At 36.7% G+C, this 25,159-nt stretch overlaps 1 long non-coding RNA gene across 1 annotated transcript; it reads right to left on the reverse strand.

The window, feature by feature from the left end:
- LOC129532052 (uncharacterized) lies at positions 1 to 22,323 on the reverse strand. The gene is made up of 4 exons (XR_008677645.2): positions 22,188 to 22,323; positions 11,266 to 11,354; positions 4,580 to 4,702; positions 1 to 58 (listed from the first exon to the last, which is right to left on the reverse strand). It is a non-coding gene; the product is annotated as an uncharacterized lncRNA (long non-coding RNA).
- Positions 22,324 to 25,159: the final 2,836 nt, after the last annotated feature.

The following is a 25,159-nucleotide window of genomic DNA, read 5'->3' on the forward strand; positions in this document are numbered from 1 at the left end:
ATAAGCCTTTGTGTCTGTGATTATTTCATGAAGTAGTATTCCTAAACAATGGAATTACCTGAGGATATAAAAAGTTTCGAGGCTCATGATGCACATGAAGAAATTATACTTGAGAAAAGTACAACATTCTATTTCAATTAGCAATATGTGATAGTGCCCTTTCAATCACTGCATTACTGATATGACAGATTATTTTATTCTTCTAGTATAAAAAAGAAAATTGGTATTTGGCTTCTGTGCCAATTTCCATCTCATTGACTAGTAGAAAGAATGACATTTTTATATGTGTATCTTGTCCCTTTAATTTATTTCACCAATTATGTAACCACATTTTTATTTGTTTTCGAGACAGGGTCTTGCTGTGTCACCCAGGCTGGAGTGCAGTGCTGTGATCGTAGCTCACTGCAGACTCAAACTCCTGAGCTCAAGCAATCCTCCTGCCCCGCCTTCTGAGTAGCTAGGACTACAAGGTGCATGTCACCATGACCAGCTAATTAAAAAAACAAAACAAAACAGTAAAAAAAAAAAAAAAAAAAAAAACTGTGTGCAGACAAGGTCTCTCTATATTGCTCAGGATCGTCTTGAACTCCTGGCCTTAAGCGATTCACTCACCTCGGCCTCCCAATCACTCCTGGGATTACAGGCATGAGTGACCACACCCAACCTGACTCTTTTAAATTGTTGTTTTTGTTTGTTTGTTTTCCGGAGACAGAGTCTCACACTGTCACCCAGGCTGGAATGCAGTGGCGCTATCATAGCTCACTCAGCCTCGCACTCCTAAGCTTAAGCGATCCTTCCACCTCAGTTTTCCAAGTAGCTGGGACTACAGGAGTGCACCACCATGGCCAGCTAACTTTTTTTAAAAAAGTTTTTTGTAGAGACGGGGTCTTGCTATATTGCCCAGGCTGGTCTCAAGCAATCCTCCCACTTCAGGCTCCCAAAACTCTGGAATTACAGGAGGAGGTGGGTGCCCAGCCTCATAGCAGTCATGTTTTTTGCCTAAGAATTTATTGTATTTTTAATGTTTTACTCACTAATTTTAAAAGCTTTTCTTATATATAAAATATTCATACTTCAATAATCTTGAAACTATTTTGCTCAAGTTGTCATTTGTCTTCCAAATTTTTCATGTAATCAAATTCTTTTTTTTGCTTTTTTAAATTTTTTATTTTTTTACTTTAAGGAAAGTTTTTCGATTCCCATGTCAATTAAATGTCTGTCTATATTTTTTCTCATTTCACAGTCTTCTGTATCTATGTACATTTATCCTATGTAAAAGGAGATTTATTTTAAAACTAGGAGCTACTTTGAAAGTAATGAACATCTTTGTCGTGTATAATCATTCTATCCAAAACCATAGGGTTTATTCAGAATTTTTACATCTCCCCATGAAATTACATAGTTTTCTTCCCATAGGTCCCAGGCCTTTCTTGCTACTGTTGAGCATAGGACACTGTTTCCTTCTGCTGCTGAAATTTTTTTTTTAAATCCCTTTATACCTTTTTAACAGGATATGGCTAGCATTTGGGAAATCTAGTGATTGTTGCCAATTTGTTTCATATAAGGCAACTTTGCTGAACTTTCTTATTAATTCTGAAAGATTTTCCATCCATTATCTAGGGTTTTCTAGCCATGTAATCACACCATTTGCAAATGGTGGTTAGTACGCCTCCTGCTATCAGATTGTTACTCCACTACTTTCTTTTGTTTTTGTTCTTACAGTGTTGAGTGGGCATTCTTGTTTTATTTCTGATATTTAATGGAGTTTTTTTGTATTTTATTATTAACTGATATAAAATGTTGGTATGAGTGTGGTATTCTTATAATATTAAAAAGTATGCTATGATTCATGGCTTCCTAAATATTTTTAAAGCAAAAGTCGTTGTTTAATTTTGTCTACTGACCTCTTAACATCTAGTGAGATTAGCACGAGTAATACTATCCTGTCATGTTTCCTTGATTATAAAATACACTGTAATTTCAGACATGTTGAAACATGAAAAAGAAAGGTACATTTTAGAATGGAGATAGATGTCCTCAATATTAAACCATTAAGAATGGGCTCGACTACTTCAAGGAGAAATGTGCTTTTTATTTTATTATGTTGTTGAGTTTGGTTTGTTCAACTTTAATGTGGCATTTTAAAATATAATTACTTATGATACTATTTTGTGGTTCTTTTATGTATTATATTTACAGGGTTTTTTATATATTCACTAGTTTCATAAAAAGAATTACTTAGCTTCCCCATTTTTTTTTCCTCAGGAATTGTTTATATCGCATGAGAATTATGCTCCTTGAAAGACTGAAGTATCAAACTGGTAAAAGTTTCTTGTCCCATTGTTTAAGAAATAGTATTTTAATAAATTATTTTCATGTTTATTGAGCTTTTCTGATTTTCCCTTTCTTTAAAGTTGACCTTTTATATTTTTCTGAAAAAATTATCATTTCCTTTGAGATTTTTGTTGACAAAGAAATATAAACAATATTTGCTTCATCTTTTAAAAAATATCTGTATCCTTTGATTTATCACCTTTCTTTTATTTGTGTTATTTATATTTATGAGAAACTTGTCTCCTTTTTAAAGCACAAGCCATTATATTTACTTTTTGTGTCTTTTATTCATTCTTAATCCTATAATCTTTCTTTCCTGGGCTGTTTTACTTGTTAGATCTTAATAACTTTTGACATTGACTACCGATTGATTTAGCTTAGTTTTATTATGTAATTATGCTATTATTATGTTATTTAAAGCCATGAATGACAGTCATGTCACTCATAATCTGGTACATATTTTATACTTTCATTGTAGATTTCACCTTTCATCATTATAAAGAAAACTAGTCATGTTATATTCTGAAATACAATATTTTCATATTTATTATTTTCTAAAAAAATTGTTCATTATTTTTTAAATAGCCTGATTTGATTTCCTTTTTGAATAAATAATTATTTAGATGTGTGTGTATTTTTTTAGTTGCTACCTTAGGGTTTTGGTTGCATATTTCTTTCTCTGTGTGTTCCCCATTCTTCCTACATTTTTAGATTTTCTACAATGTAGCTGCAAAATTTTTGCGTTTGAGAAGGTTTTAATTTATTTTTGCTTTGAAGGGCCTATTGTGTGATCAATTTGATGTGTTTTATGCATGTTTAAAAAGAAGATGCAACCTATTGGTAAGGTATAAAAGCATTTATTATATAAATTAATGTGGTTTTTTAAATTGTAAAGACTCTCGGTATATTTATTTGCACTGCACAGCAACTCCTAAATACTAGAAGCATTTCTCACAGTTACAAACTTGTGTTCCTCTACTATATCTCCCATTTTTGCTTTTTATAGTTCATGACAGTCATGTGGTATATACTGGTATATATTACGTTGATATTTTCATTGTAAGTTTCACCTTCCAGCATTATAAAAGGACTCTTTATATCCTATGTAACACAATTTGCCCTGCAATCTACTTTGTGTGAAATTTATATTGCCACCCTGATTTCCTTTGGTTTACATTTCCCTGGTAAATCTTTTCCATTTTTTAATTTTATTTGATGATATTTTATTTTTAATAGAAGGTAGGTCATTTATTTTTATAGTCAAAATGATATGCTTTGTCATCTGCCATTGCAGACATTTCAGCTTTTGCTTTTGCATTCCCTTTACTCTTTTCTTTTTTTTTGTTATTAGGATTATACTTTTTTTAACTTTTTAAAAAAACATTTTGTCATTAGGATTATATAATATATAATTAGTACATTATAAATGCTATATATGCTATTTTTATTTATATCAATAGTTACTTTTAACCATTTTTTAGATGATTTTTTCACCATATGTGTTTCTAATTTTAAATGGTCCCTGACTTACAATGGTTCGACTTACAATTTTTCAACTTTACAATGGTGTGAAAGCTATATCACTTTAGCTTGGTTTTAAATAACACAATAATACCATAACTACATAATAAAAACTAAAATAAACCAATTAGTAGTCGATGTTGAAAGTTATTAAAATATAGCATTCAGTACGCTCCTTTTTTATGATGAGGTTAGGTCAGGATAAGCCCATGCAAGTTGAAGATATCATAAGTCAAAAATACACTTTAGTGTTTCCAATAAAAACAGTCAAGCATCTGTATTAATATTTTTACTCCTTTGACTCCCTGATTCAGAAAAAAAAATTTATGTATTTACTGCCTTGAATTTGTGCCCCACTTCCACTTTCCAATCTTTTATGTAGTCTTGAGTTTAGACACAATCATTCTTTACATTTTCTTTCAGTTTTGCAAGGAGGCTTATAAAAGCTACTTAAACCTGATTGCATTAATTCATTTATTTATTCAATAAATATATACTGAAAGTATACTATAGACCAGGTACTAGGGATAAAACAGTTAACAAGATTGACAAAATCCTGACTTCATGGAGCTTAAATTCTGGTGCAGAAGATGGACAATATATTTGTAATAAGCATTAAATTAACAAAATAATCCAGCTAATGATTACTGCAGTGAAGGAACAACAGCAACAACAACAACAAAAATCCCAGAATAATGGAATAAAAGAACTAGAGTGTCATTACCCTGGATGATTGGGAAAATCTCTTTGAGAAGATAATATCTGAGCAGTCAGTTGAATTCTCAAAAAGGGCCAGTCATGTGTCAATCTGGGGAAGAACTTCCAGGACGGAGGAGTAAGTGACAGCCTGGCATAATTTAGAAAAAGAAGAAAAGACAATAAGGTCAAAGAACAATGAGATATGAGGATGGTGGCTGGCATCTCTGGTGCAGCTTATTGATGCCACGTTGAGCAATAAAAACCTTGATCTCTAAGAAGCAGTGTTGTGTTTTTCAATCTGCCTGATGGGTCACTGAGGAACTGGCACAGTGACTGGCCATTATTCCAACCCCCATGGACTGAGCAGCTTCCTGGTCAGTGTCTATTCAAGAATTTTAAAAGACAGAACAAGTTTCAAATTTATTTTCTCTTTTCTTATTAGATCATGTCACTGGCTGACTGCAGATGTTATGGAAAAGAGACTTTAGTGACCACACATGACAGGAAATATTGTCCTTTCAAAAATGGTTTGGAAAAGTCACTAAACACATGTGTAATTGTACTCCCTAACAAGCAACATCAGCAATATCTGGAAAGGAGGGTCTTATTTCCAGAGTTACCACATTACAATATTCAAAATGTCCAGTTCTCAGCAAAAAATTCAAAACACACAAAGAAATAAGAAAAAAAGGAACCAACAGAAGATATCCCAGATGAAGCCCAGACATTAAACATACTAGACAAAGACTTTAAATTAACTGTCTTAAATATGCTGAAAGAACTGAAGAAAACCATGGGCGAGAACTAAAGAAAATTAGAAAAACAAGGTATGAACAAGTAGGAAATTTCTATTTAAAAAATCAAATAGAAGTTCTTAAGTTTAAAAGTACAGTAGTTGAAATAAAAATTGTTACAGAGGATCAACAGCAGATGTGAACAAACAAAAGAAGGAATCAACAAAATTGAAGATAGGGTGATTAAAATTATCTGATATGTGAAGTAGAAAGAAAAAAGAATGAAGAAAATAAACAAAGCCTATGAGACCCATCAAGTATACTAATATATGGGTTTTGAGACTCCCAGAAGGAGAAGAGATAGAGAAAGGAAACAATAAGATATTTAAAGAAATAATGGCTGAAAACTTTCCAAATTTATGGAAGACATGAATATACATGTCAGAGAACTTCAATAACTCTAAGTAGAATAAACCCAAAGAGATTGACACCAATACACATTGTAATAAACTGTCATAAGACAAAGACAAAGAGAAAATCTTGAAAGGCACGCGAGAGAAGAGACTGATATTGTTCGAATGATTTTCAATAAGATTAACAGTGAAATTTATTGTCAGAAATCACGGAGGCTAGAAAGAAATGGGATGATATATTTAAAGTGCTATAAGAAAAAAATACTGTCCACAAAGAATTCTATATCTGACAAAACTATCCTTCAAAAATGTAAGGGAGTAGAAATAAATTGAAGAGATCTATCGTACAACATAGTGATTATTGATAATAACAATGTATTCTTGAAAATCACTAAAAGTAATTTTAAGTGTTTTCATTACAAAAAAAGGTAAGTATGTAAACTAATGCATATATTAATTAGTTTTATTTAGGTATTACACAGGTATATACTTTTTGAAACATTGTGTACATAAAAATATGTATAATTTTGTCAATTTTAGAAATTTTTTTAAAAAGAGACATTAAGACAGGTAAACAAAACTAAAGGTGTTTATTGCTAGCAGTCCTGTTCTATAAGAAAAGCTAGAAGTAGTCCTACAGGTTGAAATGAAAGGACACTAAAGTAACTCAATGTCATAAAGAAATAAAGATCTGATAAAGATAAATACATAGATAAATAAAGCTAATATTATTGTACTTTTGGTTTGTAATTCCTCTTTTTCTTCCAATAGGGTTTAAAGACTTTAGTACTCCACTTCAATAATGGACAGAACATCTAGACAAATGATCAAGAAAGAAATGGAGGAATTAAGACATTATAAACTGACTATGTCTAACACATATACAGAACACTCTCCCAACAACATCAGAAAACACATTCTTTTGCAGTACACATGGAACATTCTCCAAGATAAACTATATGTTAGATCATAAAACAATTCTCAATTAATTTAAAAAGACAATCATAAAAAGCATTTTCTCTGACCACGATAGAATAAAGTCAGAAATCAATAACAGAAGAAAAACTGGAAAATTCACAAGCATATGAAAATTAAACCATACTCAAACAACAAATGAGTCAAACAGGAAATACTAGGAAAATTAAAGATGAATAAAAATGGAAGTGCAATATACCAAAATATATGAGATGCAGCAAAAACAGTGCTCAGAGGGAAATTTATAGCTGTAAATGCCCACATTAAAAAAGAAAGATCTCAAATCAACAACCTAACTTTACACCTGAAATAATTAGAAAAAGCTAAATCCCAAGCCAGCAGAAGGATTAAAATAATAAATATTAGAGCATATATAAATAAAATGGAGAAAAGGCAAATAATAGAGAGAATTTTTAAAAAATAAAAACAAAAACTGGTTCTTTGAAAAGATAAAAATTTGGCAAACTTTTAGCTAGATTGATGAAGAAAAAAGAAAGAAGACATAAATAACTAAAATCAAAAATTAGAGTGAGGATATTACTACTAACTTTACAGAAACTAAAAGAATTAGAATATTATGAACAATTAGGGACCAAAATATTACATAAACTAGGGGAAATAACAAGTTCCTAGAAACACACAAATTACCAATACAGATGCAAGGAGAAATAGAAAATATCAAAGCACCTATGATAAGCAAAGACATTGAATGAGTAATCAAAATTAGCATTTAAAAACCTCCGCTAAATGAAAAATCTAGGACTCAAGAAAATATTAGCAAATTAATTGAACAGCTCATTAAAAGGATTATACATATGACCAAATAGCACTTACTCCAGGAATGTGAGGGAGGTTCAACATAAGGACAGGTTAATCAAGCCAGGTGTGATGGTGTGTGTGCTCCTGTAGTCCCAGCTACTTAGGAGGCTGAGGCAGGAGGATTGCGTGAGGCTGGCCTCAAGTTTGAGAACAGCCTGGGCAACATAGCAAGATCCTGTCTCCAAAAAACCTTTTTTTTTTTTTTAATTAGGTATGGTGGCAGTACCTGTAGTCCCACATACTTAGAAGCCTAAAGTGGGAGGATCACTTGAGTCAGAGAGTTGAAGGCTGCAGTGAGTTATGGTCAGGCCACTACACTCTAGCCTGGGTGACAGAATGAGACCCTATCTCTAAGTAAATAAAAAATTAATCAATGTAACACAACATGTTAGACTAAATGGAAAAAACATAATCATCTCAGTAGATGCAGAAAAAAAATTTCACAAAATTGAACACCATTTTGTGGTTTTTAAAAATGTTTCTGCAAACTAGCAATGGGAAGGAATTTCTTCCATTTGATAAAGGGCGTATATCAAAACCCCACAACAAACATCGTACTTAATAGTGAAAGACTGAAGTGTTTCCCATAAGATCAGAAATAAGACAAGGATGCTCATTCTCACCACTGCTATTCATCATTTTACTAGAAGTTCTAGCCAGAGCAGTTAGGCAGGAAAAAGAAATAAAAGGAATCCAAATTTGAAAGAAAGAAGCAAAATATTCTCTACCTGTAGATGACATGATTCCACATATAGAAAATCCAAAAGAAGACATATACACACAAAATACTAGAGGCAATCAACAAAATCAGCAAAGCTGCAAAAATCAGTTGTTTTTCTATACAGTAGCAATGAACAATCCAAAAAGAAAATTAAGAAAATAATTCCATTTACAATAGCATCCAAAAGAATAACATACCTAGCAATAAATTTAACCAAGAAGGTAAAAAACTTGTATATTAAAAACTACAAATCACTTCTGAAAGAAAATTTAAAAGACCTAAATAAATGGAAATGTATATGAATTTCATAGAAGACTTAATAATGATAAAATAACCATATTTGTAGATTGATGCAACCCCATCAAAATTCCAAAGGCCATTTTTGCAAAAATAAAAAAGCTAACTTTCAAATTTATATGGAATTGCAAGGAATCCCGAATAATCAAAACAACACTGAAAAAGAAAAACAAAGTTGGAGGAATCACACTTCTTGATTTCAAAACTTACTACCAAAATACAGTGACCAAAACCATGTGATACTAGCATAATGCTAGACATATAGACCAACAAAATAGAATTAATGTTCAGAAATAAACCAAACATCTATGACTAGTTGATTTTTTTTTACCAGGGCACCAAGACTATTCATGAATAGAATAATCTCTTCAACTGGTGATGGGATAACTAGATAATGCCATGCCAAAGAATGCCGCTGGACCCCTACCTTGCTCCATATACAAAAATTAACTCTAGATAGTCCCCAGATAGCCAACCTGGTTTTCCCCCTTATTTCCCTCATGTATGTAGTTCTCAGAACAAATGTAGAATGTGCTAGAAATGGCAATATGCTGAGAGAAGCAGGAAATACCCGAAACAGCCCAGCCTTGTTCATGTCCTTCCTAAGAAAGATAACATCTTGACTTAAGGAAGAACTGCCAGAGACAGCCTGGACTTTGTTCCTCTCCCTGGAAGCAAGGTTTACTTCAAAGCTTTGACCGGTGAGTCCTGTTGTCCCTGAAGTATATAAATATGAGTTAAAACTATATAACTATTAGAATAAAACGTAGAAATAAATCTTTATGACTTCAAATTTGGCAATGGATTCTTAGGTTTTTATACCAAAAGCACAAGCAATGAAAGAAAAAAGTAGATAAATTGGACATCATAAAAATGAAAAAAATTGTACATCAAAGGACACAATTAACAGAGTGAAAGGCAAACTACAGATTGAGGGAAAATATTTGCAAACCACATATCTGATAAGGGGTTAATATCCAAATTACATAAAGAACTCTTACAATGCACCAACAAAAAGATAAACAACCCAACTTAAATTGAACAGAATTTGAACAGACATTGCTACAAATGGCCAGCAAGCACACACAAAGATGTTCAACATTTTCAACATTATTGGCCATTAAGGAAATGCAAATCAAAACCACAATAATGTATCACTTCACTTTTACTAAGGTGGCTATAATCCAAAAAACTGAAACAAAAATAGCATGTGTTGGCAAAGATGTGGAGAAATTTGAACTCTTGTACATTGCTAGCCGAATGTAAAATAATGCAGCCACTGTGGAATACAGCTTGGCAGTCCCTCAAAAAGTAAACAGATAGTTAAGAATAAGCATAAGCATATGGATCATAGTTATTGTATGCTCCAGCAATTCTACTCCTAGAGTATGTATCCAAGAGAAATAAAAATATGTCCACAGGAAAACTTCCACATAAGTGTTTATGGCAGTATTATTCATAAGAGCCAAAAGATGGAAACAACTCCAATGTCTATCAATGGATGAATGGATAAACAAATTTCAGTATAAACATATAATGGAATATTATTCAACTATGAAAAGAAAGAAAGTACAGACACGTGGTATAACATAGATGAGCCTCAGAAACCTTATGTTAAGTGAAAGAAGCCAGACACAACAGGCCACAAAGTGTATCAATGCTTTTATATAAAACATTCCAGAATAGACAAATTTATAGAGAGAAAGCAGATTAGTGGTTGCTAGGGGATGCAAGGGGTAGAAGACAGTAAGATGGGGAATTGCTATTTTATGGGCAAGGGATTTTCCTCTGGAGTAATGAAAAAGTTTTGAAATTAGAGATGGTATTGTGAATGCACTAAATGCCACTTAATTATACTCTGAAGCAGTTAACTGTTATGTGAATTTTACCTCAATTTTTAATAACTGCATATGAGTTTGCTATTTTGTAGTTGTGGAGGTCAGAAGTCCAAAATCAGTTTCACTGGGCTAAAGCCAAGTTGTCAGAGGAGCTGGTTCCTTCTGGAAGCTCTGAGAGGAAAATCATTTCTTTGCCTTTTTCAGCTTCCAGACACTGCTTACATTTCTTTCAGTCATGACCTGTATCTCACATTACTCCAACCTCTTGCTTGCATTGAGTTACATCTCCTACTACTCTTGCTCATTCTGATTCTTCTGCCACCTTCTTATTAAGGATCCTTATGATTACATTAGGCCTGGATAATCTCCCATCTCAAAATTCTTAATTGAATCACATCTGTAAAGTCCCTTTTACCAAATAAAGTAATATATTCACAAATTTCAAGCATGAGGAAATGGACATCTATCGGAGACCATTATTCAGCCTGCTACAAGGGCCAGAGATCTCAATGTGGGAGTCTTGTCCATAAGGATGCCCTTTAAAGCACAACAGAAGAGTATGAATACCCAACACCTCCTTTTATATTGACTGCCTCATTACCAAGGTCTTATTTTTGATTCATCACTCTTTGAAAGAAAGACACAGTGGTTATATTGTCTAATTTCTCTAGTACATGGACATTAAAATTCTTGACTTACAATGTTTTCCTTGAAAAGATTTACAAACATCGTTCTATTGTTTTCTGTCATCCACTACAGCAGAGAATAAGGATGAAGTCAGAAAAATTTTTGTTAACTTGTAGTCAGGAAAACTGATTATTTTGTGTGGGGGTAAGGCATGGATGCCTTCGGTTATTTCATTTCCAAAAGTTTGGCAATAGGTATCTAAGAATGGCTTTCTTAGTTAATGTTACCTGATACTGCAAGCCCCTCTGATACGTCCATTCCAGTATTTCTGTTCAGCAGGGGAGTTTCTTCATTTATCCAAGACATTTTTTAGGGTCTATGACAATGGCAAAGAGAGATTAAGGCCTTGAACTCACAGCACTCATATTCAAATGATAGTAAACAAAACAGTAACTTATATAATTTCAAGTGGGGATATAAATGGTGAAGGGAAATGAAGAGAGTAGAGGAAAAGATAGTAATGAGAGCAGCAGTACTCTCTCAGATGGGGACACTAAAAACCATTGAGACATAAGTCCTAGGCTGGAGAGCTGGTGGTGAACAAAGTAGGCTGCTTGGAACTGGGAAGTTAAAAATAGTAATTGTATTTAAGATTGTTGCTGATCTAATTACTTGTTTTTTCTTACTGATGGTTAAGTTCTTGAGTTTAATTGTCATATTCTGTCTTCCATGTCTGTAATCTTCTTGTTCATTGTTTCTATGTATTTATCAAACATAGCATTTGCTATATGCTAACCCCTGGTTTAAGCACTATACCAATAGTAGTTGATTTAATTTAAATATAAATCCCTTTGAGGCAGGTACTGTTATTAGTCTCATTTTACAGTTGAGGACACCAAGAAGTTATGTAACTAGCCCAATGTCACACTGCTAGTGTAAATAGGGTCAGGATTTGCACCCAGGGAGTACATCTTCAGAGTCCACACTCCTGATTCTACCTATGTTGATTCTCCACTTATCGCTGTGTCAATTTTTCTCTCTAATCTGGAAAAAACAAACTAGTTTGTCATCAATATCATTGCTTCAGTCTCCTGCATTGTCAATTTTGATATTTTCTGTCTTCAGTGAGGATTAAATTATTCAATTGTGTGTTTAATTTCTTTTGCATTTTCATTATTACCATTTCAGGCTATTTCCTCCTCATAATTTTTGTTCCTGTTTCATGGAAGCCAAAACTTCATGCATCCTTCAGAGGATTTCAAGAAGTTTCTCAATGTTTTATTCATCACTTCTTATGCAATCTTTCTAATATGTTCCATGTTGGGCTTTTCCTGTTCTCCAGTCTTTTTTTTTTTTTTTTTTTTTTTTTGAGACGGAGTCTCGCTCTGTCGCCCAGGCTGGAGTGCAGTGGCGCGATCTCGGCTCACTGCAAGCTCCGCCTCCTGGGTTCACGCCATTCTCCTGCCTCAGCCTCCCGAGTAGCTGGGACTACAGGCGCCCGCCACCACGCCCGGCTAATTTTTAGTATTTTTAGTAGAGACGGGGTTTCACCGTGTTAGCCAGGATGGTCTCGATCTCCTGACCTCGTGATCCACCCGCCTCGGCCTCCCAAAGTGCTGGGATTACAGGCGTGAGCCACCGCGCCCGGCCTGTTCTCCAGTCTTAAAATTAAAAGAGATGCATCCAGACTTAGTGTTTGCCAGTAGGTGTGGTGTGTGTAATTCCCTTCATCCCACTTGCTGACAACCTTGATTTTGGTAAAACCCCTTCCTAGTATATATTAAATAGTAAGAAGGCAGGAAAATATGCACAGCTATCCAGAGCTCCATGGGTGTAGAAGATGCTCACCTAGTACAGTCGTACTGCAGAAATGCCATTTTTCTATTTCCTGGCTCATAAAGACTCTAAAATAATGAAGTATGCCTAAATTAAGTCCAGCATGCAATGCTACTAGTTCTTTCTACCTGCAGAGCTTTACTCTCTGAAACTACTTTCTTCCATGTAATAATATAAACATCCATTATCCATATTTCCTTCCTTCTCTGAAGTTTTATTGGAGTTTTATTCTCTCGGGAGACATGGAAAGGAGAATTATTGGGTGGGAGAAGAGGGAAACCATATTCTGACATGTCAAAGAACAATCAAACAGGAGAAGAGATAGGTGTTTAGGTGGTGGGCTCCAGTTCTGATTGTTCACAGCAGCCTCTACTTTGAGGGCTGGTGACTGTGTGGTCATGGTCATTAAATATTTTGAATATCACCCCTGGATAGAAACATATTCTACAGGAGATCAAGGTTCCTTTGTTTTCGTTGGCAAAGCATATGTCGGCCCCCCACTGCAGTTCTCATTTTAGTTTTATAGGTCTTGTAATCTTTGTGGGTACTCTCACAGATTCTGATAGTACATTGGCTATCATCTTTGTTGTCGGTGTGGTTCATTCATTCCCCAAATACTAATTAAGAAATTACAATGAGCCAAGCACTGTGCTAGACCCTGGGGCTACAATTCTGAGCCAACAATGCATGCCTCTGTTCCCACAAATTTTCATCTTATATCTTCATAGTTGGAATCTGGAGAACTTTCCAGAACTGCTATCCAGAAATCATTTTAAACTGGAAAATGATAATGCTCTTCTAATGAGAATCATCAGCAAAGCAGGGTGAAAAATAGTAAAAAGCACTGGGCTGGAAATCAGACAGCTTAAGTTCTCATCCTTGATCTGCCACTAATATCTGGGAGCTTTGTGTGACTCACAACCCCTCACAGTCTCCGTTTCTACGTGTAAAATGACTGGCTTGAACCAGGTTCTCTCTAAGATTCCTTCCAGCCATACAATTCTATGTTCCCAAGATAAATGTTCTTCCCATTAAAGTGGATGTTTTGAAAGCCATTTTTTTATCAGTGGATCTCAAACCTTATGTTTACCAATACAGTAGTCTGATTCTCCTGACCCTCTTTATACCATTCCTAATAAGAAATGTACCAGCCATATGTGAAACACATGGGGTCTGTCCAAAGGCCATGAAAGACACATAAATTTCACAAGTGAAAGATGCAAAACACATGTTGACACATCTCAAATCCACATGTACATTTTGGTTACGGTTTAATGGTAGTTAATTTTGAAGGTTCTTCAGAAGTCCATTTAAGATACTTCTGTAGAAGTGGCTTTTAGTTGGGGCCCAAAAGGTCCTTGTGTAAAAACAAGTAAAGTTGTCTAAATTTTTGAGAGGTAGCCAGGGAAATGGAAGCCTTCTGAAGTTGGTCATAGAGTTAGGCATTTCACACCTTGCAGCATCGTGATAAAGTCAGGATAAAACAGAAGGCTGAGCGAATATCAAACTTAGGGGTCTGCAGGCTCACCTATGAACCCACAGTGAAAAGACACAGCTGGGCCATCTGCTTTGGCCATCAGCCCTTATTTGGGGCTGTCTTCCAGAATTTTGCATGTGCTGACCACACAAGTGTAAGTTCATGCCCTTCCTCCTGCCTGCTGAATACTCATTCCTCAGGGCCCTGCTGAAACATCACCTCTTCTGTGAAGCCTTCCCTAACCTCTCTACACAAACGGGCCACTTCTCCATTTGTTCCCTCACTCTTTCACTCTTTCTCACTCTACGTTTATTACCGGATCTGTCATAATGAACGGCATATGTTATATATATATAACAAAAATGTGTATATATATTGAGTAATACTTATTGAGTAATAAATATGCTTTTGTGATCTGTGGAATTCCTGGTGCCTAGCAATATGCCTGACATGTGGTTAATGAACCTGTGAGCCAATGAATGAATGTCTGTTGACACTCAAAGTCAGATTCAATTGGATATTGATTTTGGAGGAGAAAAAGCCAATATCATGTATCAAAACAGAAACCTCAACTTTGTGAATTTTCTACTATGGAAGAACTCAAACTCTATTTGAAAGAAAAGCATAGTCAGCCAAGAAAAATATAGTAAGCACCTGCTGTATGGTGTCCCATACATCCTGCATCCAGGAGAGTTTATAAGAAAAGAAAAAAAAATGGGGTTACCTTCAAGTTGCTCACTGTTAAAGTCAGGAAGAAAGCTGTAGGTTCATCTTACAGACAATAATGTAAGACCTCTCTCAAGCCAGTGGTCACTGACTGATATACAGCTCTAGGGTACCTGAGAGGGGGGAAATCAAGGCCTGGCCAGCAAAGACTAGAAGCAAGCCAATAAAGCTTCCATAATGCTGATGCTCCCATCTGTCTTTGAAATCCTCACTGTCCAATCAGGTGGCCACTAGCCCCCAGGAGCTATTGCACACATGAAACGTGGTCAGCCTAAACTGGAATGTGCTGTAAATGTGAAATACACACCACATTCCAAAGACCTACTTGACAAGAAAAAGAATGTAATACTACCTCATTTATTTTTTATATCGATTACATATTAAAATGTTCAAATGACAATATTTCAGATATATTGGGTAAAAAAATATTAAAATTAAATTCACTGGTTTTTAAAAACTTTTTACAATGTAGCTGCCACAAAAGTACAAATTACATGTGGCTCACACTATATTTCTGTTGGCCAGTGCCTTTCTAAACCATAGATTTCCTTAGTGCCAGTGACTGTCACCTCAACTGCTTAGTTACCTGTGATCTTTGGGCATGGTTACCAGGAAGCTCTTGAAGGACCAACTGTCTCAAGGCCCTGAGTATGCACTTGCATGGAAAATTAATATAGATTCATCAAGGCCTCTTGCCTTGTTCAGTAGCCAACTCGATGGACTTCATGTCAACCGCCATTGGTGTCTGTGTGGTTCCCTTCAGTTCTGCCTGAATTTCCTTCACATGGCTGGGAGAAAATTATAACGAGGGGTTGATATTTTCCACAAGCCTATACTGATAAGAGCAAGTGGTCTAGTCTGACAGCAATAAAGCCAAATGACTGCTAAGGCCAGGCAGGTAACATAAAAAGTGAAGCAAGCCTAGTGTATTCTTTTGACACAGTCATGTGCTGCCTGGATATGAAACACACAGGAATTTTCTTCACTTCCCCAAAGAAATATGCCCTCTTCCTTTCCTTTTCTCTTTGTTTTGGAAACTTATGACGTTCTTGGCCAACCTTTCATTTTTCTGCTTTTGCTATAAAAAGAAATTTCACTCAACTTTTAACTCAATTTAAGAATAAAAACAAAATAGTTCAAACAATGATAAATTGCAACTGACATTTGCCTCAGTGCAGGGGCTCAGTAGGGAATTGTGGGGACTGTGGAGAAGTGGGGAATGCAGGTCCCACCCACAGCAGCAGCCCTGACTCAGCGCCAGCCAGTAGGTGCCAAGTGGTAACACAGGCCCCCAGTGGCCATATCTGATTTTTCAAGAGAAGCCAGAAACCTGGATATTTATGTGAAATCTCCTAATTTTCAAGTGTCGCCAAGTAATTCAAAATGTTTTTAAAACATAGTGTAAGCCAGAATTCTGTGATCTAAACAAAACATATCTACAGACTAAATCTGGCTCATGGGCCACCAATTTGCAATCATGTCTAGTTCCAGACTAACATCATCTACCTAGCAGGGAAAAAAAAGAGGAAAAGAAATTAATATTTTTTTCAGTAGTTACTATATTCCTGGAACTTCATCTCTTTTCCCTCATTTAATCATCCCAACAGCCTAAGAAGTAGTATTAACTTCATTTGCACAACTGAAGAAACAGAAATTAAAGTGATTTGCTCAAGATAACTCAATGAGAAGCTTCCAAACTGAAGGAAGTTGTTAACTTCTTGTTCCCTAAACATATTTTCATTCCTGTGCTTCCTGTTCTCTCCCAGTCTGGGAGACCTTGCCCAGCTCCCTGACGTCTAAGACCTTCCCTAATCAGCCCAGCCCTCACCTGCCTGCTCATATCTCCTGGGTGCTCACTCCCTGGATGCATTCTTGGCAATCAGAAACCGAGCACGTCTTTCGCATGTCTTCCAAGGCAGGCAAGAACTATGACCAATGTTTTTGAACCCTCAGCATGAATCACGAGCACCTTCATTTAATACAGGCACAAAATATGTTTGCTGGTTGTAATATACATCACTTGGCTTGCCCACTCTCCTCCCACCCCACTCCTTTTTGTGTGAGTTCTGTTCATATCCTTCATCTTCTTTCATTTGAATAGTTCGCATCGATTCTTTATTACAATGCTGATTAAAGAACCCATAGAACATGAGAACAGGTGCTGAGGAAAAACAGCTTAGAGACCAGCCCTTAAAAGCCTTCATTGGCTCCACAGGAACCAGCGGCCCAGAGGAAGTCAGGGTTGGTTCAAGGTTACTGAAGACTGAAGTCACAGTACTAGAAGGAGAACCCAGTCTTACAGACAGACTGAAAATGAGAAGTGTCATCTCAGCAGGTTTATACTTTCTGGGGCCCTCTTACTCCAACTTTTTGATCTTTCCCAGAATAGCTTTATTCCTTTTCTCTTTGGCACAGTGAAATTATCTTTGGCCAGACTTGTTAGACCCCATTCAAACAAAATGGCTTCAAGCTGGGAGAAGCTCCTTCTCTCCTTCTCCAGATTAGGTTGCCAGCTGTCCACACCTACCTGAGGGAACCTCTAGCATCCACTTTTGTATCTCATTAAGGGGAGCAAATATAGTAACAACCAGGATCTTGCACATTCCTGAAGCAACTTATTAGTAACAAAGCATTTTCACATCCCTTATTTTGTTTGACATTTACAGTAGCCTGATAATAACCAAGCAGATGTCATTATGGCCATTTTACAGATGAGGAAACTGTGAACCATAGAGGTTAAGTGATTTATCTACATCATAAGGCAACACTAACACTTGAGCATAATCTTCTGAACCTTTAAGTGGTTTCCTCTTGGGATTTTTTTTTATTTCACAATAATTTTTATTCTTCTGATTTGAAAAGTTTTACCTCTCTATGGTATAAGATCGGGAAAATATAAACATGTTGAAAGAAGAAAATAAATGATGGTTGTACTCTTAAAACTCAAGATAATTATGATTAACATGCTGATGTATTTTCTTATTTATTGTCTGTGTATATTTTTTAACACAGAATATTAAAAAGTATTTAATGGTATGAATCAGGAGAATGCCATTTATATGTAATTGCATTATTATTATTATCATTTATTTATTTAGAAATGGAGTCTCACTCACTCTATTGCCCAGTCTGGAATGTAGTGGCACGATTACGGCTCACTGCAACTTCTGCCTCCCAGGCTCAAGCGATTCTCCTGCTTCAGCTTCCTGAGTAGCTAAGACTACAGGCATGTGCCCCATGCCCAGCTAATTTTTGTATTTTTTAGTAGAGACGAGGTTTCATCACATTGCCAGCCTGGTCTTGAACTCCTGACCTCAAATGATCCATACTCCCCGGCCTTTCAAAGTACTGAGATTACATGCATGGGCCAACACACACAGCCTAGTTTGTATTATTTTTACACTTAACGTTATGTCAAGAGAATTTACTGTCATGAAATATCCATTGAAAAAATAATTCTTAATAATTGCAAACATTTCATCCAACATAAGAGCCATCCCCTACTTTGACATATTTTTCCCATACTTCAATTAAAAATCGTATTATGATAAACATCCTTATAGCTACATTTTGCTCCAGATTTCTGAATGGAATAAACAGCGAAATTTTTCCTTAAGATGTGTAGTGAACCAAGCAATTAATCAACAAGAATTCCAGGACAACAAGCTTGAGCATTTCATAAGTGCCAGATGCTGGGTTCATGGGGACCAAAAGCTATGAGCACCATTTTCTGAAGGGCTTTTGCAATAAACTATTTCCCAAATTGTATCACTCCCTACTGCCCCTACCTTAGTTCAAGGGACTCCTACCGTTGTTTCCTAACTGGTCTTCTGTCCCTAGCCTCCTCTGTCCCAAATTTAAAAGTAAGTTCTGGCACATAGCAAGCATTCAATAAATGTCCCTTCCACACACATTTTTATCTCTCACCCTGTAGACCTGTTGGTGCTCATAAATATGTTCCAAATGTTTTCCTTTGTCCAATTAGGCTGGAAGTTCCCTGACACAGATCTCCCAGTCTGTCTCTCTCTGCAGCCCATCACAGCTTCCAGCAAAGACCTCTTCCTTTGGGAAGAGGGATTTTATGGAGTTCTAGAAGAAGTGATTATATACATTTAGAAAGGAGTCAAGACCTAAACCAATAATCAAGCCAATCTCCAAGGGAAACGCTACTCAGAGAACCTTAGAAATGGCTATGGCTTAAGCCAGAGTTGTCATCAAATTTAGAAAACATATTAAAAACGTAGTTTTAAAACCATCACCCTTTATTCAGGGATAAGCATCTCACCCCATCTTCTGCCCTTTTGCTGATTTTTCAGCTTTGAATGAGGCCACCTGAGCTGTAAAGTCTCTAGCAGCAGTCTGCTCAGTTCTGGTTTAGGGTGGCTCCCAGTAATCAGTTTGAACCGAATCCTCAAACTACTTTCATTTCCATGTCTTCTTTAAAGGGAAAACAAAACAAAAAAAAAGTGAAAATACAATGTCAAAGAATGCTCCCAGTGGCAAGGCACAAGACATCTGCACTGTTCCACTACCCTATGGGGCAACCCTTAAGCCCTGCTCCCTTCCTGGTATTCTAAGGTATCTTTCTTAGAAGGAAATCTGTCCTTACTCTTATGTAGTTATTCCCTGCATCAGATATTCCACCACCCCAGCAGCAAGAGCTCTGTGACATGATAATGATGATCGTTTATTTATGGTTCACATCTACTTTCTCATTGGATCCTCACAACAAGGTAGCTAGAGCAAGCATTATTATACCTGTAAAGTGCAGACACAAATACTGAGGTTCAGAATATGTTAGCAGCTTGGCCAAAGCCTTGGAGTTAGGAAGAGGTTGAGTCAGACTCTACCCAGCCAATGGGCACTTTGGTGTAAACGTGAAGCATCCTGGTTGGCGGGGGGCCACCACCTCTTTTTCCTTGCCTCAAGCTTTGCCCCTCTAACTGGTGAAGAATCATATCTCTCACTGGCCCTTGTGGAGAAGCCACATGGACAACCAGGGTAAATCTCTCAAGATCTTTGAAGGCAAAAATATTAGTCATTCCAGGAGTTGGCATTGTAGACCTCACTCCCTTCCAGGCAGCCCCTGCAGAGTTGAGGGGCTCCCTGGATACCTGCTGCACTGCAATCCACATCATCATCTCATCCTGGGACTTTTCTTCAAAATATCCCAACTGGTGCTCTGTTTCTCATCATAACTCCCTCCAATCCTTCTTCCAACCAAGTTATCTTTGTTTTATCTCCTCACTCTCCTATTTTAAATCTTCAGTGGAGCTCCATCCCCTGCATGAGGAGGTAGACACCTTAGGCTGGCATTAAAAGCCATCTGCATTGTGCCCCTTCCCTATAGGCCACTCCATCCCCACACTTTCCATACATGGACTGTGATGCTGCTCTTTCTTCACCCTAAACCCTCCTCACATACTGTTCCTTAAGGCTTCTGAGCCTTTCTCAAGTCCTACTCCCTTCCTGGAATTTCAAACCTCTGCACCTTCAAAACCTGCTTTAAGATCTACCTCTTCCATTCATATCCTCTAAGTGAACCAGACTTCCCCAGCTTCTGCACACTCTGATGTCCTGAGGAACTGGTCCACTGCTCCACTCACATCACCTCTGAACTATAAGCTGCTATTTACTATAATGAGGATCTTGTGTCTGTGTGACTCCCCAGTTTGCTAACAAATTCCTTGAAGACCAACACTATGCTTTAAAGACCAAGCAGCTTACCGCCAAGTACAGAACAAGTGTTCAAAGGTCCTCGCTGGATATGTAGATATGCAGGTTGAGGCTAGGACAGCAGGTGTGAAATAGGGAGACTGGAATAGAGTCACACAATGTGGTTGATGATAAGGCCTTGGGGAACTCTCTTTCTCCTTCCTGAGCTCATGCTACTCATTTATAAAATGAAGAGATTAGACAAGATAACCTCAAATGCTTCTTCAAACTCTATGAATCACTAAATATGTGGGATAGATGGGAAATTTTCAACTGTGAGACCAAAATAATTTTTGAAGGCCTTAGTAATTATATTGAAGAACTGCTTTTTCACCAAATGTTGACCATGCCTCCTGCAAATCCACTGATTTTTTTTTTTTTATTATTAAGCCCACCAGACTCAATGGCCATAATGAGATCCACACACTTGTCAGGTGCTGAAGTCATTTGGCCTTTGGCCTTCATCTCACCAGCCCCCAGCACATGGGAGTGGGCCACGACTTTCACACACGTGTTCCCTCTTACCTAATCTTTTAAAAGGAAACACAGCATTATAAAATTTAGAGAGAGGCAGGAAGGGAGAAGACAGGGGGTGGAGAAAACAGAACTTGAGAAATAATTTTCCAACCAAGAAAATAATATCAAATACACGGGTCGTTAAACTGAAAAGCCATTCTGAATCTGGAGGACTATTTTCTTGAATGTCTGGGATGTAGCGGTTATAACATGCATACTCCACTTCTATCTGAACATAAATAAAAGGTTTATAAGTGAAGCATATTTGTCAGGCACCAAAACAGTGATAATTAAATTCATGGGGCATGTATGCATTACAGAAAAACCAGAATCGCAGCAGCTTGAGATCTTATAAAGTAGCTGATTATCATCAACACTATAATTACTCACGAGCCCAAGGAATGTACTCCAGGCCTCCTCAGACTTGTCTAGTATCAGACAAGAGAGCACCATAATTATATTTCATATTTTGAGCCAACCCTAAAAATGTATGTACAGAGGGAAATGACACAACTCTCTGTGCCCTCTGAGGTAAATGCAGGTACTAAAACTTGTCTTAGAGGAAAACAGTAAATCTTTATTGATCTAAAACTTTTTAAAAATCAGGAAAATATTCACAGATGTCAAAGTTTCATTAAGTTTTAACTTAATGAAAAAGTGAGTGAAATTTTAAGAAAAGTATGTTATTTAAGATGCAAATTATAGTAATAAAATTAGGTAGGTAGATGGTGAAAGACTCAACTCCCATCATTACAGAATATAGGACAATTTCATCACAAACATAAAAGTTTTATCAATTGGAGTCTATAAATTTTGTGAAGAATTTTAATTCAACTATTTCTCTTGATTCCAATAATATCTGAGCAGTAAGCAAAGCAAGAGTTAGTCCCTTATTTAACCACCCATAAACCTGAAATCATAAGAGGTAAAGTGACTTACCCAAGATCACACAGTTGCTTAACAATGGGGTTGCTACTAAAGTCTGAGCTCTCTGTGATCAAACATCCATCTTACTCTCCCACTTCACCCTCTGGGGTTGAAGCCATGTTGATTGATTTCTTGCTTCTGTAAGCTCTTGGCTAGAAAAAGCTAATACATTTATACGGGATTTGGATTCAGCACAAATTTTTTAGTGTCTACCTAAGCAGTCTAAAAAAGCACTTTCACCTACTTAATCTGGTTGGAATCTCAAAACTCTAAAAACTTCCCATGAAGATTAATTAATCAATTTTTTTCTAGCGTCACATGTCTAAAACCTCAAAATGCCATTGCAGTGATCTGTAATAATAAAGTACCACAATAATTAAATCTTTAAAATCACTCCAACATGGGATTCCTAAGTCTGAACCACAGTTCTGCCACTCATTAGCCATACGACCTTAGGCAAATGATTTAACTTCTCCAAGGCTCAGTTTTCTAACCCTAAAAATGGGACAATACCTATTCATCCAGCACACAAGAAATTTCTTGTTGCACGGTAAGGGATCAACAATTGTTAGTTTTCTCCCTTCCCTTGCTCAAGTCTTTTTAAAATTTCATTTGTTAAAATAATGATTGTTTTTCTAGGATCATTGTGCTCAAAAACCACTCGACTATTGCATTAATTGATTTTTTATTCAGAATCTTCATGTGATACTATCCATTCATTCACAAATATTTATGTGCAGCCACTGTTCTGAGTACTGGTCATATGGTGGTGAACAAAACAAACAAAACTTTGGTCATCAGAGAGCTTCCATTCAACAAACTGGACAACTTCTTGGCTTTGGTCAGTATTTCCACATGTGGAGGGTAAGCAACTTCATTGGTAAAAGCCAGAAGACTCATCCTGTGATTTGGCCTTACCAGACGCTCTCTGGTCCACTCACTTTCTCCAAGGCAAAGATCAGATCCCTGGGAGGCACGCTCCCTGATGCACAGAAAGGTAGCAAGCGCCTGCCGTGGACTCCTTTGCGGCCACTATAGCAATCTGACTCTGCTCCAGGGGACTTGGTCACTGGGGTCAAGTTCTTATCCAGTCCCATACGGTACCCCCACCAACAATGGGGGGGACTTGGAGGTGACTTGGTGTCCCTGACAGCTTGCCCCAAAGTTGGGTTTATCCTAAGTGTGGTTCTGAGTCAGCTCTCCTGACTTTTCCTAAATGACAGATGCATGTCCAGCAAATGAGAGGTGGTGACAAATTACATCACCTCAAGGGCCCCGACTTATGCCAGCATCCTCTCCCTTCCCTCTCTGCCACAGGGCTTACTTCCAAGTGGCCTTTATGAGCTAAAACAAAACAAAAAGCCAGCCAAGTCTGCCAAAGTTGTGTGGCCTCCCATGCCCCCTAGGTCTGTCCATATTCTAAGACCTGGCCTGGAGTCCCTGGGGATGCCCAGCATCAAGCAGGTTGCAGCAGGGGACAAGCCACGAAAGCATCTGTGTGGCACCATGATCAGGCCCATTTTTTCATTTTTATTTCCCTTCTCAGTGGCTCCTAACCAAATCATTCTCTAGGTTTGAAAGGGCTCTGCAGGAATGCAGAGAAAAGGACGGTGACTCAGAAGATGGTGACCGCGTCATCTGCTTTGCATTGTCGAGTACATTTTTCACATGTTACTGGGTGAAGTTAGCAATAAAGGGCACCAACTGCTAGAAATAGAACAAAAAGAGATAAAGAAAGGGGAAAAAAAAGAAAAAATTCTTATTTCCTCCAGAGAAATCTGTCTTGATTCAGGACCACTGGTGTTATAGGAAAAATCATTTTGCTTTTGAACAGCTCTTTCTGACTCACTTGTTGGAAAGAATGTGCTGAACAAATAACCCCCTTCTCCCCCCAAACAGCTTTGCTGAAATCCAAACGCTCTAAGTTCTCCTTGTTGACTTGTGAAAGAGATCTCTCTATATTCATTTGGGCTCTGTGCACGTCACATGATACCAATACATTCCAAATGCTAAGATACAAGATTACTGCTTAACCATAGAACAAACCAACAGGAATTTTAATCAAGACAATATCCAATAATGAATAAAGATGGAATGTTTTGGAAGGATTCCAGAATACACATTTGGGAATTTTTAATCTTGCTCGTCTTTGAATCTAGCAAAAATACTTTAAACTTTTCTGACTATGCCATTTTAGGCTGCATCCAGAAACCAGCTACTATCTAAGGTATTAAAGCATTTCATCTGCACAGACATTGAATTTCCAAATCTATTTCAGTAATTGATACCAGATTAACTGAAATATGAATCAACAGACAACTTTCTTTAAAGACATTCTATAAGCTGAGTTATTTTATGATATAAAAGATGAAAAGAAATCAAGATAATAGTGATCATTTTGTGGCAAGAATATTTCTATATTTTAGGATTTGTTTTATTTTAATGTTTGTATTCAGACCAGGTTTATTTGTAATAGCTTATCACATTGCTTCATTAAGCCATACTCAGCTATTGGTGGCCAAACATTTAGCATGAGTTTGAAGGTTATCTGAATCATCACTAAATGTAAAGCTTTTTTATAACAATAATTATAATCAGCTGTAACTTACCCAAAATGAGAATTTTGGCATATTTTAACTGGTTTTGAGAGAGTTATGGCTGTAAGAAGGCAGTGGCCTAGTAATGAGTTTACAAGTTTAGGATACTGAGGCTCTTTTTCCTGATGGGTGGGGATTTTCCACACCCACCCTGACAGCTACCACCAAATGGAACCAAGACAATTCCCCTTCCACAAGGCTGCTTTGAGCACTGGTGTTTGGGTCTTTGAAAGGGACCAAGCTATGGCTGGAAAAAAGATGCTAAAAGTGGAACATAGATTAAACGTGACACGTTACACTATAGGAAAGGTATTTGTGAAGACCATGCAGTAGATCAAAGATTCCACTGCACTTATTTTTGTCTTCACACACCTACTAAACCTGTAT

The sequence above is a fragment of the Gorilla gorilla genome, chromosome 11 (assembly GCF_029281585.2).
Source record: "Gorilla gorilla gorilla isolate KB3781 chromosome 11, NHGRI_mGorGor1-v2.1_pri, whole genome shotgun sequence".
NCBI lineage: Eukaryota > Metazoa > Chordata > Mammalia > Primates > Hominidae > Gorilla > Gorilla gorilla.